This window comes from Bubalus kerabau, chromosome 8 (genome assembly GCF_029407905.1).
Source record: "Bubalus kerabau isolate K-KA32 ecotype Philippines breed swamp buffalo chromosome 8, PCC_UOA_SB_1v2, whole genome shotgun sequence".
In the NCBI taxonomy this organism is placed as follows: Eukaryota; Metazoa; Chordata; class Mammalia; order Artiodactyla; family Bovidae; genus Bubalus; species Bubalus kerabau.
The window spans coordinates 90,101,234-90,115,421 of record NC_073631.1 but is presented as its reverse complement, the minus strand read 5'-3'; the positions used below and the strand labels follow the sequence as shown (position 1 = coordinate 90,115,421).

The following is a 14,188-nucleotide window of genomic DNA, read 5'->3' as shown; positions in this document are numbered from 1 at the left end:
TTTAGCTACTACTGCTTTTGCACCATTAGTCTAAATGTCAACAGAATTTAAAGGCAAAACATCTTATTATGAAAGTACTCTTGACTATGCAGGCCCCCAAAAGGTGTTGGGGATCCACAGTGGTTCATGGACCATGCTCAGAAATACTACTTTGCACCATCATTCTACTAGGTAGATAGATGGATAGATAAGGTACCTTTCACAGTAACCACCAAACTCGAAGATATCCAGCCAGACTATACAGAACTTCTAGACTTCTATAAAGAAAACTTTGAAATTTAAATAAAGGTCACAGCGAGTAATCTAAGTCCTTAAGAGAGATGACTTAATAATATATAAACTCGCCCCCCAAGTTAATCTATAATTTCACAGCAACATCCATCAGAATTCCAGGATATTAGGGAAAACTGATAAAAGTTACTTCAAAATGTAAATAAAAGAATACAGGGTACAGGAAAACTTTATTAACTTAAGGTGAAAGCAAAACAGTATAGACACTTGCCTTGCCACATACTGAGACAATTTATAAAACAATCCCCAAAACCCAGGATCAACCAGATACTCAGAACAGGAATGTAGAGACAGAGGCGTGTATAAATGGGAGATTGATGTGCTTCATCCAGAATACAGTGGGACCACAAATCACTTTGGAAGGATAGGCTGTTCCAGGAATGTTAAAAAGACAACAGCAGCAGCAGCTAAATGGATTAAGAGAAACTGAATCTGTCTCTAAGAAAAAACATGGTCTCCAGACAGATTTAAGACATCAGAGTATTACAGAAAACATCCACTATTATAAATGCTTCAATTCTTTTTATTGTTAACTATCATCAGACAACATTTTTATATTTTCACTTCCTCGGTTTTCCAAATTTCCAGTTTAGTAACTTCATTTTTCTCTGCAGAATTGTTAATCAACCATTTATGCTTGAAAAAAAAAATTCTTCACACACTCTGAAAAGCTACATTGAGTGCTCCATGAACCATATTGACTCTCAACATTTCAAAGGAAGATTTGTAAAATAATATGAGGTAAATGCCCAAGATAAGGCATTGGGAGTACTTAATTAAATATACCCCAGATTCCTTAGAATCTGGAAAAGTTACAGCCTTCCAAAAGCTTTTCTTGGGTGAATATTTGCCTTCTGTAAAAATTCTTAGAACATAAGCACCTGCTGAGAAAACAAAACGTTTATGTAATGTCTCCTTCAGAGCGTTCCTCCCTGAGAACTATTCCCTTGGCCGTGCTCCGTAACACTCTGAACAGCTCTTGCTAGAATCTTATCCCCTTCCTCTGAAGATGCATGGAAATCTCATTACAAGTGTTCAACACCTGTTACCTAGAAGGTCTCAGAAAGGATGTCAGTTTATTCAGCTCACTTGACAGTGTGTCGTGTATTGTTTTGTGTTTTTTTTTTATTTTTGTATCGAATGTGGCTCACAGATAAATGTAGTCTTGAAATAACTAGCTTTCCTGAGCAATTCTGTCAAATGTATCATTCTCTAAGTCCAGGTTTTGAAACCAGCTGATTGATGACCCTCTTATTTATTTACTAACACATGTCAACAGGCAAACCAAGTGACAGGCAGCAGTGTGGCGCCTGTGGCACCTTGTTAATCCGAGTAGTTTAGATGCACTAAAAAGTCTTTCCACTTGGACAAAACCAGAGTAATGCAAACTGACAGATTTCATCTCTTTATTTCTCAACAGGGTGTGTGAGTGCTGAAAGCCTTAGACAGATAACTAGTTTGGGAAATTAGGGAGATATCTTGTAGCCCATAGCAAAGTGGCCATATAGCTTCAAGCACTCAATTTAAAAGACCTAATCAAAGAATTTGTATTTCTGGATTTTTTTTTTCAAAAGGGAAACCTATAAAATATCCCTAAGACATCAGTGTACACACACATTCACGGTGGCAGGCAGACCCAGGAGGTTGCAAGCAACCGTAGACGTGCTCAGGAGGTCACCAAGCCCAACCGTACTGTCTTCAGTTGATCTATAGACTTGCCCAACTAGACTTTTTCCAAATCATGGCTTCAGATACATTATCACCACTAATGCATGGGCTGGCTGCCCTAACAGATCTTGATTATGTGTCAAAGGAAACAAAGACATGCATACATACAGACAGATATCAAAATCTTTTGACTAGGGACTTCCTTGGTGGTCCAAGGGTTAAAACTTCACCTTCCAAAGTAGGGTGTGCAGGTTCAATCCCTGAATAAGGAGCTAAGATTTCACATGGCTTGTGGCCAGAAACCCAAAACATAAAGCACAGCAATATTGTAACAGTCAATAAAGACTTTTTTTTAAATGGTGAACATCAAAACAAAACATATCTTAAGGATCTTTTCACTAATTTCTTAGCATCCAAGGCTACAAATCTTCAATTGTGGTTGCTGTGTCTAGAAAACTTCTCATTTCTTCTCCTTCAGCTTGTCTTCCAGCTGGCAAGCCTCTGAGATGCCTTTCTCCTTGGCCCTTGCTCATTGCTGAGCGAACCATCTTCACCCCATTGCCTCACTGGATCCTGCCTACCTAACCCACATTGTTCACAGGCAGACTCTCCTAGAAAATGGAAAGAAGAGTATAGGGCCAGGAGAAGGATGAGTACGGAGGTATGCAGTTACTCCCCTTATGTAGGAATGTAATGAATGACCATGGAAAGGCTGTTTGTTTTAGGTAGATAGCTTCTGATTACCTTTATTCTTGGGACTTCCCTGGTAGCACAGATGGTAAAGAATATGCCTTCAGTGCAGGAGACCCAGGTTCGATCCCTGGGTCGGGAAGACCCCCTGGAGAAGGAAAGGCTACCCTCTCCAATATTCTGGCCTGGAGAATTCCATGGACAGAGGATCCTGGCAGGATACAGTCCATGGGGTCTCAGAGTCTGACATAACTGAGTGACTTAACACTTTCACTTTCAATCAGAAGACTGGAAGGACTAGGCATGAAATTTAAGATGCTATAGGCCTTAATTGGAAAATCCCACGGATGGAGGAGCCTGGAAGGCTGCAGTCCATGGGGTCACTGAGGGTCAGACACGACTGAGCAACTTCACTTTGACTTTTCACTTTCATGCATTGGAGAAGGAAATGGCAACCCACTCCAGTGTTCTTGCCTGGAGAATCCCAGGGACAGGGGAGTCTGGTGGGCTGCCATCTATGGGGTCGCACAGAATCGGACACAACTGAAGCAACTTAGCAGCAGTAGCAGCAGCAGGCCTTAATTATATGATAATTTAGTATTGGTGTGATAGTTACTATAATTGAGATTATTCTGATGGTTTTCAGTTTCTGAATCTGAGTTATATTGAGGAGAAATAAATATGGTATATACATGTGTGTGCTTACTTGCTCAGTCATGTACAACTCTTTGTGACCCTTTAGACTGTAGCCCGCATGGCTTCTGTCCATGGGATTTTTCCAGGCAAGAATACAGGAGTGGGTTGACATTTTCCTCCTCCAGTGGATCTTCCCAACCCAGGGATCAAATCCACATCTCCTTTGTCTCCTGCATTGCAAGTGGATTCTTTATCTGGTGAGCCATCAGGGAAGGGAAGTCCATGGTGTGTGTGTATGTAGTGTGTGTGTGTGTGTGTGTGTACACATACACACACATACACATACATATATATGTGTATACATATGTGTGTGTGTGTGTGTGAAGAGCAATAAAACCAGATCAGATCAGATCAGTCGCTCAGTCGTATCCAACTCTTTGCGACCCCATGAATCGCAGCACGCCAGGCCTCCCTGCCCATTACCAACTCCCGGAGTTCACTGAGACTCACGTCCATCGAGTCAGTAATGCCATCTAGCCATCTCATCCTCCGTTGTCCCCTTCTCCTCCTGCCCCCAATCCCTCCCAGCATCAGAGTCTTTTCCAATGAGTCAACTCTTCGCATGAGGTGGCCAAAGTACTGGAGTTTCAGCTTTAGCATCATTCCTTCCAAAGAAATCCCAGGGCTGATCTCCTTCAGAATGGACTGGTTGGATCTCCTTGCAGTCCAAGGGACTCTCAAGAGTCTTCTCCAACACCACAGTTCAAAGGCATCAATTCTTCTGTGCTCAGCCTTCTTCACAGTCCAACTCTCACATCCATACATGACCACAGGAAAAACCATAGCCTTGACTAGACGGACCTTTGTTGGCAAAGTAATGTCTCTGCTTTTCAATATGCTATCTAGGTTGGTCATAACTTTCCTTCCAAGGAGTAAGCGTCTTTTAATTTCATGGCTGCAGTCACCATCTGCAGTGATTTTGGAGCCCAGAAAAATAAAGTCTGACACTGTTTCCACTGTTTCCCCATCTATTTCCCATGAAGTGATGGGACCAGATGCCATGATCTTCCTTTTCTGAATGCTGAGCTTTAAGCCAACTTTTTCACTCTCCACTTTCACTTTCATCAAGAGGCTTTTTAGTTCCTCTTCACTTTCTGCCATAAGGGTGGTGTCATCTGCATATCTGAGGTTATTGATATTTCTCCCGGCAATCTTGATTCCAGCTTGTGCTTCATCCAGCCCAGCGTTTCTCATGATGTACTCTGCATATAAGTTAAACGGGGTGACAATATACAGCCTTGGCGTACTCCTTTTCCTATTTAGAACCAGTCTGTTGTTCCATGTCCAGTTCTAACTGTTGCTTCCTGACCTGCATACAAATTTCTCAAGAGGCAGATCAGGTGGTCTGGTATTCCCATCTCTTTCAGAATTTTCCACAGTTTATTGTGATCCACACAGTCAAAGGCTTTGGCATAGTCAATAAAGCAGAAACAAAACTAGGGAAGGGACCATTTCTCAGTTTCAGCTGCTGAATGTATTGATATGTGTGTGCATGTAAGATACAGATAAATTTCATGGCTGAAGACTTGTCTTTAGAAAAGCACCTGTTGTACAGTTATTAGCTGTCAGAACTGCCAATGGAAAAAAATTCTGCTGTCATTAGAATCCTGCCACATAGTTCTAGCGAGAGCTAACCAGGCCAAAGTAAATACGCACACAAGAAAATTTTCTTCTCTTTTCTTTCAAGCCTTCATAGGCTCTGCAGTCAGCAACATTGCAAATTTTCATTTCGGTTAAGATATTTGATCTTCTGGTTTCACAGATTTGAAGAAAGCCAGAGTCTCAATAGCTAAAAGGACTAAGTTAAACTTGAATAAAACTCAAATGAGGGTATCTGTTTCTCCGTGCCTTTTTTTTTTTTTTTTTTTTTTTGGCCACTTTGCTGCTTGCGGGATCTCAGTTCCTGGCCCAGAGATGGAATCGGGGCCACAGCAGTGAAACCCCAAAACCAGTAGGCCACCAGGCAACTCCCCTGTTTCTGCACTCTTAAAAGTCACGTATTAGAAGCCTGTGACAAATGTTAAATAATACTCAACTGGTTGTGTATGGATCTTAATAGTCCTGTATCTGTAATTCCATCACAACATTCCTCACTTTAAGATCTTAAGAAAAGGGATTTCCCTGGCAGTTCGGTGACTAAGACTCCATTCTTCCAGTGCAGGGAGCCAGGGTTTGATCCCTGGTCCGGGAACTGCATCCCACAGGCAGCAAGTCAGAGTTCACATGTCACAGCTAAAGATCCTGCATGCTGCAACCAAGATCAAAGACCCAGTGTGCCACAGCTAAGACCCAGAGCAGCTAAGTAAATAAATAAAAAATAAGATAATTTTTTTTTAAAAAGATCTTCAGAGGAGACAGTACCTCCATATTCCTCCTCAAGAAAGTTTCACCAAGTGTCACTGACATTTACCTCCAAATATATCTGACTTTTTCTGGCCTGTCCCTCATAGATCACTGGCTGTGGCTTATGGAGGTTGCTCAATTGGATCCAATTTGGCTGCCATTGTCTATAGTTCAGTGTCAATTCTCTTGTGCTCTATAGCCAACCATTTCCTTAAAAATGGATTTATTGATGTGAAAGACAGTCCAGGTAAAGTATTTAATATATCTGTGACCACAGGACAATTATTGGAAAGCACTATATCATTAGCATGATTAATTCCAAGGAGGTATTAACTGCAACTGTTGCTTTAAATGACAGGGTCATTAAACAAGTTGGCCCCAAAGGGAGTCTTGGAATTAGGAAGCCACAGACCTAATGTTTTCAAACATCTGTGGCATTGGTATTTTCAGGGATTGTAAATGGCTATAGGGAGGCATTCTAGATTATTTTCATTCACCTAAGGATTGTCCAAAAATATACCTCATCCTATCTGGAATAACATTACAGAAAGGGATAGTGTGTTCTGATTTTACGGAATAAAGTCATTTTTTTGTTCTAAAATGAAATTTATGTAACCATGTAGCTTAACTGCAGGTAAAGGAAGAAATAATTTGAAGTTTCAACAGGTTATCTTTGTTTTTCATAAACACTAATAGTTGTCAAAGTGCATTCCCCAGACCAGCACCTCCTGGGACCTGCGAATTATTTGACCCCCACTCGAGAGCTACTTAATCTAAAACTCTGGGGGTGGTGTCATCAATCTGTGTTTCAACAAGCCCTCCAGGTGATTCTGGTGCATGATGAAGTTGTGAATCATAGACCTATACTGAAGACATCCAATTCATTGATTAGAGCTATGTATTATGTCTAGGCACCTAGGGTGTGTGCGTACATGCTCAGTAGCTAGCTAGGTCTTGTCTGAGTTGTTGTGACCCCCATGGAAGGTAGCCCACCAGGCCCCTCTGTCCATGGAATTCTCCAGGCAAGAATACTGGAGTGTAGTCATTTCCTCCTCCAGGGGATCTTCCAGGGACTGAACCCGTATCTCCTATATTGGCAGGCAGGTCCTTTACTACTGAGCCACCAGGGAAGCCCGTCTGGAACTCATAGAACCATAATAGGTTGCAGTAAGACAGTTCAAGAGAGAGTCGGTAATGAGCCATCCTTTTGCAACAGTTAACAGTGCCAAGTTTGGGGGAGTAGTATCCTAAGCAGATATAGATCAGATTGGGAGTGTGGGGTTCAGATTTGGGCAATACCTCTCCCCTAGATTCTGCTCTGCTCAGTCACTTCAGTCGTGTCCGACTCTGTGTGACCCCATGGACGGCAGCCTACCAGGCTCCCCCGTCCCTGGGATTCTCCAGCCGGTTGTATTCTCTTCCCTCTAGGGCACTAAGTTGAGAGCATTTCCCCCCAAATCATCTCATGTGGTCATAAGCTCTAAAGTGGCAGACAGATGGGAGGAGGAGCAGTTGTTTTGTTTAATGGGAAAGTATTTGATCTCCTGCCCTCCTTCCCTCTTGAGATATAAAGGCCCATGAGTATTGAGGTCTGACCAGGGGTAGGACCCCCCAAGGACCTAGCTGTACTAGACTCTGGCACTGTATCTCTTACCAGGTTGCTGTGCCTGGAGCTAGAGGGTAAGTCAGAAAATCTCAATAAAATTTACGTTTTCCAATTGTGTTCTCCATCTGAATCACATGTACAGGGGGAACACTGATCCCAGACAAGAATTAAGATTCAAATTAAGACAGGCTGGGGAGCCAGTAGAAATTCCCTGAGCCAGCTGGGCTGACCTAAAGGGTGTATGAATGGAAAAAAAGCATTTAACATAGAGGTGGTAGCTCGGATGGAGCAATTTCTGATCTAGTTGGTATAAAGCATGTATGTGTACATAGCAGTGTGCAGCCTATGTCCGTAATGTGATATGTCCGTAATATGATACCACCCTGTATTTTTATAAGAGGGTGAGGAGGGTGACAGGAGCAGTCACCATCTTTTGGGTTGGCCAATAGATGGCCAAGAAGTTCATTAGGATTTTTCCATAAAATGTTATGGAAACCCATATGAACTTTTTGGCCAGCTCAATACTTTGGTGGAGGAGGGGCACAAGGAAATAGAGGGATCCATTCCACCATTTCTCAGTGGGGTCTGTGGGTAGATAAGTTTTTCTGATCAGCAGTCCACAGGGAGGGTGCTGACAGTCCTTTCTACTGAATGACCTGTGGGATTTCAGGTAGAAGAACTCAGTTGTTGTACCCTTGGACCAGCCTCCTTGTTTAGCTGAACCTCACAAGGCAGGCTCCCTGTCTGGGTCTGCACAGTGTCCCGTGTAGATGCTTCTGTGTTGCCCATCTCCTTACTTGGAACAAGCCGTACACCTTCCTTTAACGCCTTTCTCTAGATGACGGTCATTTCTCCATTTCCTCCCCATCTTTCCTCTTTCTCTTTTTATTTCTTTATTTTTCCTTTTCTCCCCAGGACCTGCAATTTTTCCCAGCATCTCTTCTTCAGGTGTACAAGTTTCTCTCCTCAGTTACCCCCTGAATGTCAGGGCTTTCTCCTCATTCATCTGATTTCTGTCCTTTAGAGGGAACGAGAAACAACAGGAGAGTGAGTGAGTTCTTTTTCTTCAGATGGGAGAAGGGGAAAGATGGGCGACTTCGGTTTCAGCCTGCAGCTAACGTTCTCTGATCTAAAGTTTCTGAACTCAAACACACACCCACCATGAGGATAATTTGATTCTGAAGAACTCCATGTATTATACACAAGCAGTTAAAAGCCTTCTTTTTGATACATCTTTGATCCTATTTCTTTCTGCATAGTGAATACATTTAATTCACTCTCTGTCAGAGCTTTTTTAGTAGAACTTATTGACCAAAAAGGGATGGGATGCAGCTCTGTCCTCTACCTTATAAGCTGATTAGGGAAAGAGATACATAAATTCATTGAAGGCAGAAGTTCTGTTCATCATTCTATCCCCTCAGTTATTAATACAATATCTTACATACAGTATATGCTTTGTTGAATCAAATTCAGGGCCACAAAATCTGGGGATGGTGAAGAACCAGCTAGTTGTCATGATCTAGATGCAAAGGAGAAAGACAAGGCAGTACTGTGATGGGATTATCACCGTAGTCCTCAATCCAACACCATCTTGAGTTCTATTTCTTCTTTAGCTGCAAGTACAGATATAGTCAGTCTGTTAAAAGTTAAGGTCAAATACATTTCAAATCTCTGTATATCTTATATGGAGAAAAATGGGCCAAATGATCTTTAGACTAGTCTTCTCCCCATGTCTGCTTACAAACTTCACCATAAGCATCAGTGTGTATCCACAAGGAACTTTGACAGGCAGTGGCAGGGAGGGAGGCAGCCAAGGAAAGGATGCTGAGAATGTGCACCCTGTTTGAAGCAGGGGAGCAGAGTTAAAGCATACTAATGCACAGTGGTCAAGCTGTCTTTTTAAATGACATGTTCAATTGTGTCTGACTCTTGCAACCCTTTGGACTGTAGTCCACCAGGCTCCTTGTGCATCGGATTTTCCAGGCAAAAATGTTGGAGTGGGTTGCCATTTCCTCCTCCAGGGGATCTTCCTGAGCCAGGGATAGAACCTGTGTCTCCTGCATTGGCAGCAGCTGCTTTCCCAGTGAGCCACCTGGGAAGCCCCTCTTAAATGTACAGAAGTGAAGCCAATCAGTGGTGTCCGACTCTTTGAGACCCCATGGACTGTAACCTACCAGGCTCCTCCTTCCATGGGATTACATAATTAAAGGGCTTCCTTGGTGACCCAGGAGTAAAGAATCTGCCTGCCAATGCAGGAGACACGGGTTCAGTCCCTGGCTCAGGAAGATCCCCTGGAGAAGGAAATGGCAATCTACTCCAGTTTTCTTGCCCGGGAAATCCTGTGAACAGAGGAGTCTGGTGGACTACAGTCCATGGGGTCACAACAGAGCCAGACACGACTCAGTGACTAAACAACAACACATAATTAAAAGGAATTGCTTTGAGGAGCCAAGAAGTGTTATCATAGAAAACTAAAAGTGTTCCAGAACGAAAAACCATCTTAGCCAAGAGCAATACTTTGAAATTCATCAAGAAATCTTGCTACTTTAGGTATCTATTTTTTTTAATATCACTGTTTCAAATGTATTACAACTATCAGCAACTTGATGTTGAAGCTTGAAGAATATTCAGGCATCTATAATGCTGTAGAAATGTTACAAAAAGAGGGAAGTAGACATTTTAAGGGTGATTTCTCAAATATTCACAGTATTCAGAATTTTAATGGTGCTATTGATAACCTTGTTATCTAATAGACTTCTGACTACAAAATGCATTAAACTTCTTGGCAGTAGTCAAATGAGTGGCAGCCAGAGATGGCATACATAGTGTGCTTGATAAAAATGCTATTTATTTAAAGTGTTAGAGTGGCCATTATGTTCAAGTACGAAGTTTTGAGACTCTCAGTAAATTTAATCTAGAAGAAAATGTTTCAGACTGTTTTTAAGTTTCAGCAGAACACAAGGTACTCTGAGTTTTTCCTTAAGAGAATGTCAAATGTAAAAGCTAGTTTTGACATATTCACACGTAATAAGTTTTCTGGTAGCTTCCTTGGTTCTTTTCCATTATTGCCTACTTGTGGCTAAGGATATGGTGACTTTATAATCTCAAACTTTCAGCTATTTCAGAAGTTTATATTAAATAAAGGTGGATGAGTTTATATTAAATAAACTTCTGAGTTTATTGAGAAGTTTATTTATATTGAATAAACTGAGTTTATATATTTATATGTGTGTGTGTGTGTGTATATATATATATATATATATATATATATATATATTGAGTGTGTATATGTGTATGTTAATCCTATTCAGAGAATTGAGTGGAAAAGAATTCAAGTTATTGTATTACTACTGTTTTAACCTCTCTAAGACTCTTTTCCCTAATCTGGAAATGGGGGTCCTGATTCCCTAACTGGCAGAGTGGTTTTAGGGATTCAGTAAATAATGTTCTAAAGTATGTAGGAGAAATAAATTCCCCTTCTGTGATCAAGACAATTACATTTTGTTGCCTTTCCCTTTCCTCATGAAGTTGAAATAATATAACCCAATATAGGTAAAGCCGCAAATCAAAAGGAAGCTTAGACTCTCTTGCTGCTGCTGCTGCTGCTAAGTCTCTTCAGTCGTGTCCGACTCTGTGCGACCCCATAGACAGCAGCCCACCAGGCTCCCCGTCCCTGGGATTCTCCAGGCAAGAATACTGGAGTGGGTTGCCATGTCCTTCTCCAATGCATGAAAGTGAAAAGTGAAAGTGAAGTCGCTCAGTCGTGTCCGACTCTTAGCGACCCCATGGACTGCAGCCCACCAAGCTCCTCCATCCATGGGGTTTTCCAGGCAAGAGTACTGGAGTGGGGTGCCATTGCCTTCTCCTAGACTCTCTTAGATGGAAGCAGTCTCAGAAAGTATATGGTTCAGTGATTTTTGTCATTTGTGTGGCTCATGGACTACTTTGAGAATCTGAGAGTCGTGACTCTTCACTACCAAAAAAAATGCCTCTATACACAAAAATTATCATATAACTTTAAAGGGTTCAAGGATTCCCTCAAACCTAAGGTTAGAAATCCTCAATTTCATATGACACCCTTAGTCTAAAGATGGAAAAATTAAGGGATATAAGTGATATGCTCTTTGAGAACCAAAAAATAATTTCAAAATTATTTTGAAAACTCTTCCCCCCAAAATCTCTAATTTAAGAACACAGCTTTCATTGATTTTTGAGCAGTGTCCTCAGACCACAGCTGCATTTTATCAGTGGACTTCTGTCTCGTCAACCTTTGGTGTGTGAGTGACCAAAAGCTATTTGCAATCCCACACAAAGTGAAATGAAATAATTTGTGTATTGATTCTGTTTTTAACATGTACATTCCCCAAAATTATACTACTGCATTCTCGTGAACATTCATTAAGTACCCATCATGGTCCAACATCTATTCAAGAGAGTAAGAGCACAAGATCTTGAGACCCAGTTTCTCACTGATCTGAGCCCAGTCTAATAACAGGTTCATGAGCCTCTAGTAGGAGAGCTCAGAGAGAGGAGTAAGTCACTCAGCCTCAAAACTCTGAGGATGTCCCACACTTAAGGTAACATTAAAGTTATGACTTAAATGATGAGTAGTTTTCTGCTCGAAGCATCCAAATGACCTAACTCCTTGTGGATGCAAATTTTAATACAATGCACAACTTTCCTTTCAGTTTAGAATAATTTGCTTACTTTATATGTACATGGTAATTACTCCCAATATGTGTGGGGTGACCTAAAAAGACCTGTTTGGTAGTTTCATCAACCATGCGTCTTCATTCTCAGCCACACAGTTTGCAGACCTCAGGGTCATTGTCCTCTCTGGCTTGCAGTTTCCAGTCACAAATGCTTGCAAATCCTCTCCTCAAAGTGTCCCTCCGCCTTCCTCTTTCTTTTCTGTTCCCATTACCATCTTCCAATCATTCTCCATACACTAGACCTGGCCCCCACCAGTCCTTCCTTGTTCTGCACAGTCACAAATTCATTTTCCCAAAATTAACTTATTCTAAAGCCCAGGGAAGAAACATTCGTTCCAAGTTTCCTATAGCATAGAGTTGTGTAATGTGTGTGTGTGTGTGTGTGTGTGTGTGTGTGTGTGGTCAGTTATGTCTGACTCTTTTGTGACCCCATGGACTGTAGCCCACCAGGCTCCTCTGTCCATGGGATTTCCCAGGCATGAATATTGGAGTGCATTGCCATTGATCCTCCAGGGGCTCTTCCTGACCCAGGGATCGAACCCATGTCTCCTGCATTGCAGGTAGATTCTTTACCACTGTGCCACCTGGGAAGCCCCATAGGATATAGTTACTAAGTCTTTTATTTTCTTAAAGCCTGGATGATCTAATCTCAGGCTCCTCAGCCATCATAACCCAGCACATTTCTGCTCCATCCAGGCATGTGCAGGGCAGAGATGGTAAGAGCTCATGCTAAGTTAGGTCTCACCTTTACCATGTATTAGCTGTTTCATCTCATCTCTCCATGCTTGTTTCTTCATCTATGACTTACATGAATAAATAGCCAAATGGCTTAAAGTTGTTGGGAAAATTAGTATGATGACACATAAGAAGTGCCTGGTGCTGCACCTGACACATCCTTGGTTCTCAACAAACGATAACATTTGTAGCCAGCTGCATCCTCACCTTCCTCTGAAATGCACCACGTCTCTGTCGTTTCTAGAAACGCTTCTTTTACTTACCGAGGTCATTGGTTTCTCCTTTAGGACTTGCCTCAGTTTCTGATTATCTTCCCACTGATTCCCCCACATGCACCTGCTCTTAGCTGTCTCTCCTCACATCCCCTTCATCACCTCTGTTGGCTTGACACCGTTTCCAAAATTCTTACATTTCCTTACCATCAGAGCTAGAACTGTTCCCAAGTAGAGTAGACTGCTGTGCAAAGTCATGAGCCTCCTTGATTTCACCTTTATGTGAGGATGTTGAAGTGATCATGAAACAGAGGGAAGATTGGATAATGGATGCCTGAGGGTCCTAGCAGGAGTGATTTTTGGAGTCTGAGCTGTTTAAAGCAGGGACATGTCTTGTATTTCCTCCCACTTTTCACAGCCGAGATCCTTGTAGGCACACTCCACTCTGCGGTGTTTGGCTCACTGTTTTCCTGAAGAATCAACCTACTCTTTGATCCTTGTCAAAAGGGCCAGTGGCTTTCATCCTGCAGGGGAATTTAGGAGGATGGGTACCAGGGTTGGAGGATGGGAACCCCCATGTGAATCACACTGTAACCTATAGTGAGTGTATAATAAATGTTTAATGAACAAGCACCAACCACAAGCTGTGTTTCACTGCATCATTGTATGTCACTTGGGGACAAATTAAGAGCAAATGAAAGTCTCCTCCACATTTAAGGCTGAGGTTATAGGGAGATGCTGAGGGACTAGATTATTGCTCCCCACCCCCCAAAAAAAGACTCCTTAGGTTCCTCAGAAAAAGCTCTTTATCTGAATATTTTCCTTTTCTTCCCTACAATCTCTATATATGGGCAAAGAGAGAGTCCAGAAATCTAAGACAATGTTTATCTTTAATATCCTTATTGAAAGCTCTATTTTGAAACAATCTCATTACACAGGGCACCTCTAATTTTTGCCAGTTCATTTTCTCTCTGAAATCAACTGCTTTGCCTTCTGAATTCCAGGTAGCTGCACTTAATCTCTTTGTGGCCTGGCCTTTTCATACTAGTTTGCTGTAATACGAAAAGAACCTTCAGCTTTAAAGAACGGCTCCCCACCCTTCCCCAGTTGGAAGGGAGGAAATCAGTTAATTGCAGCCTGTCAGAGTTGTTTTAGGTGACTTTGTACTTCTTCAGTTTAAGATCAACATGAACCTTAGACATTTCAGGCTGGAAATTTAAATAGCAGCAAAAAAG

The 14,188-nt window shown here is 41.8% G+C and overlaps 1 protein-coding gene across 12 annotated transcripts in view; it reads left to right on the top strand.

The window, feature by feature from the left end:
• Positions 1–14,188, top strand: part of CADPS2 (calcium dependent secretion activator 2) — a 584,066-nt gene that overhangs the window by 463,169 nt on the left and 106,709 nt on the right. The gene's annotated exons all lie outside the window — the stretch shown is intronic.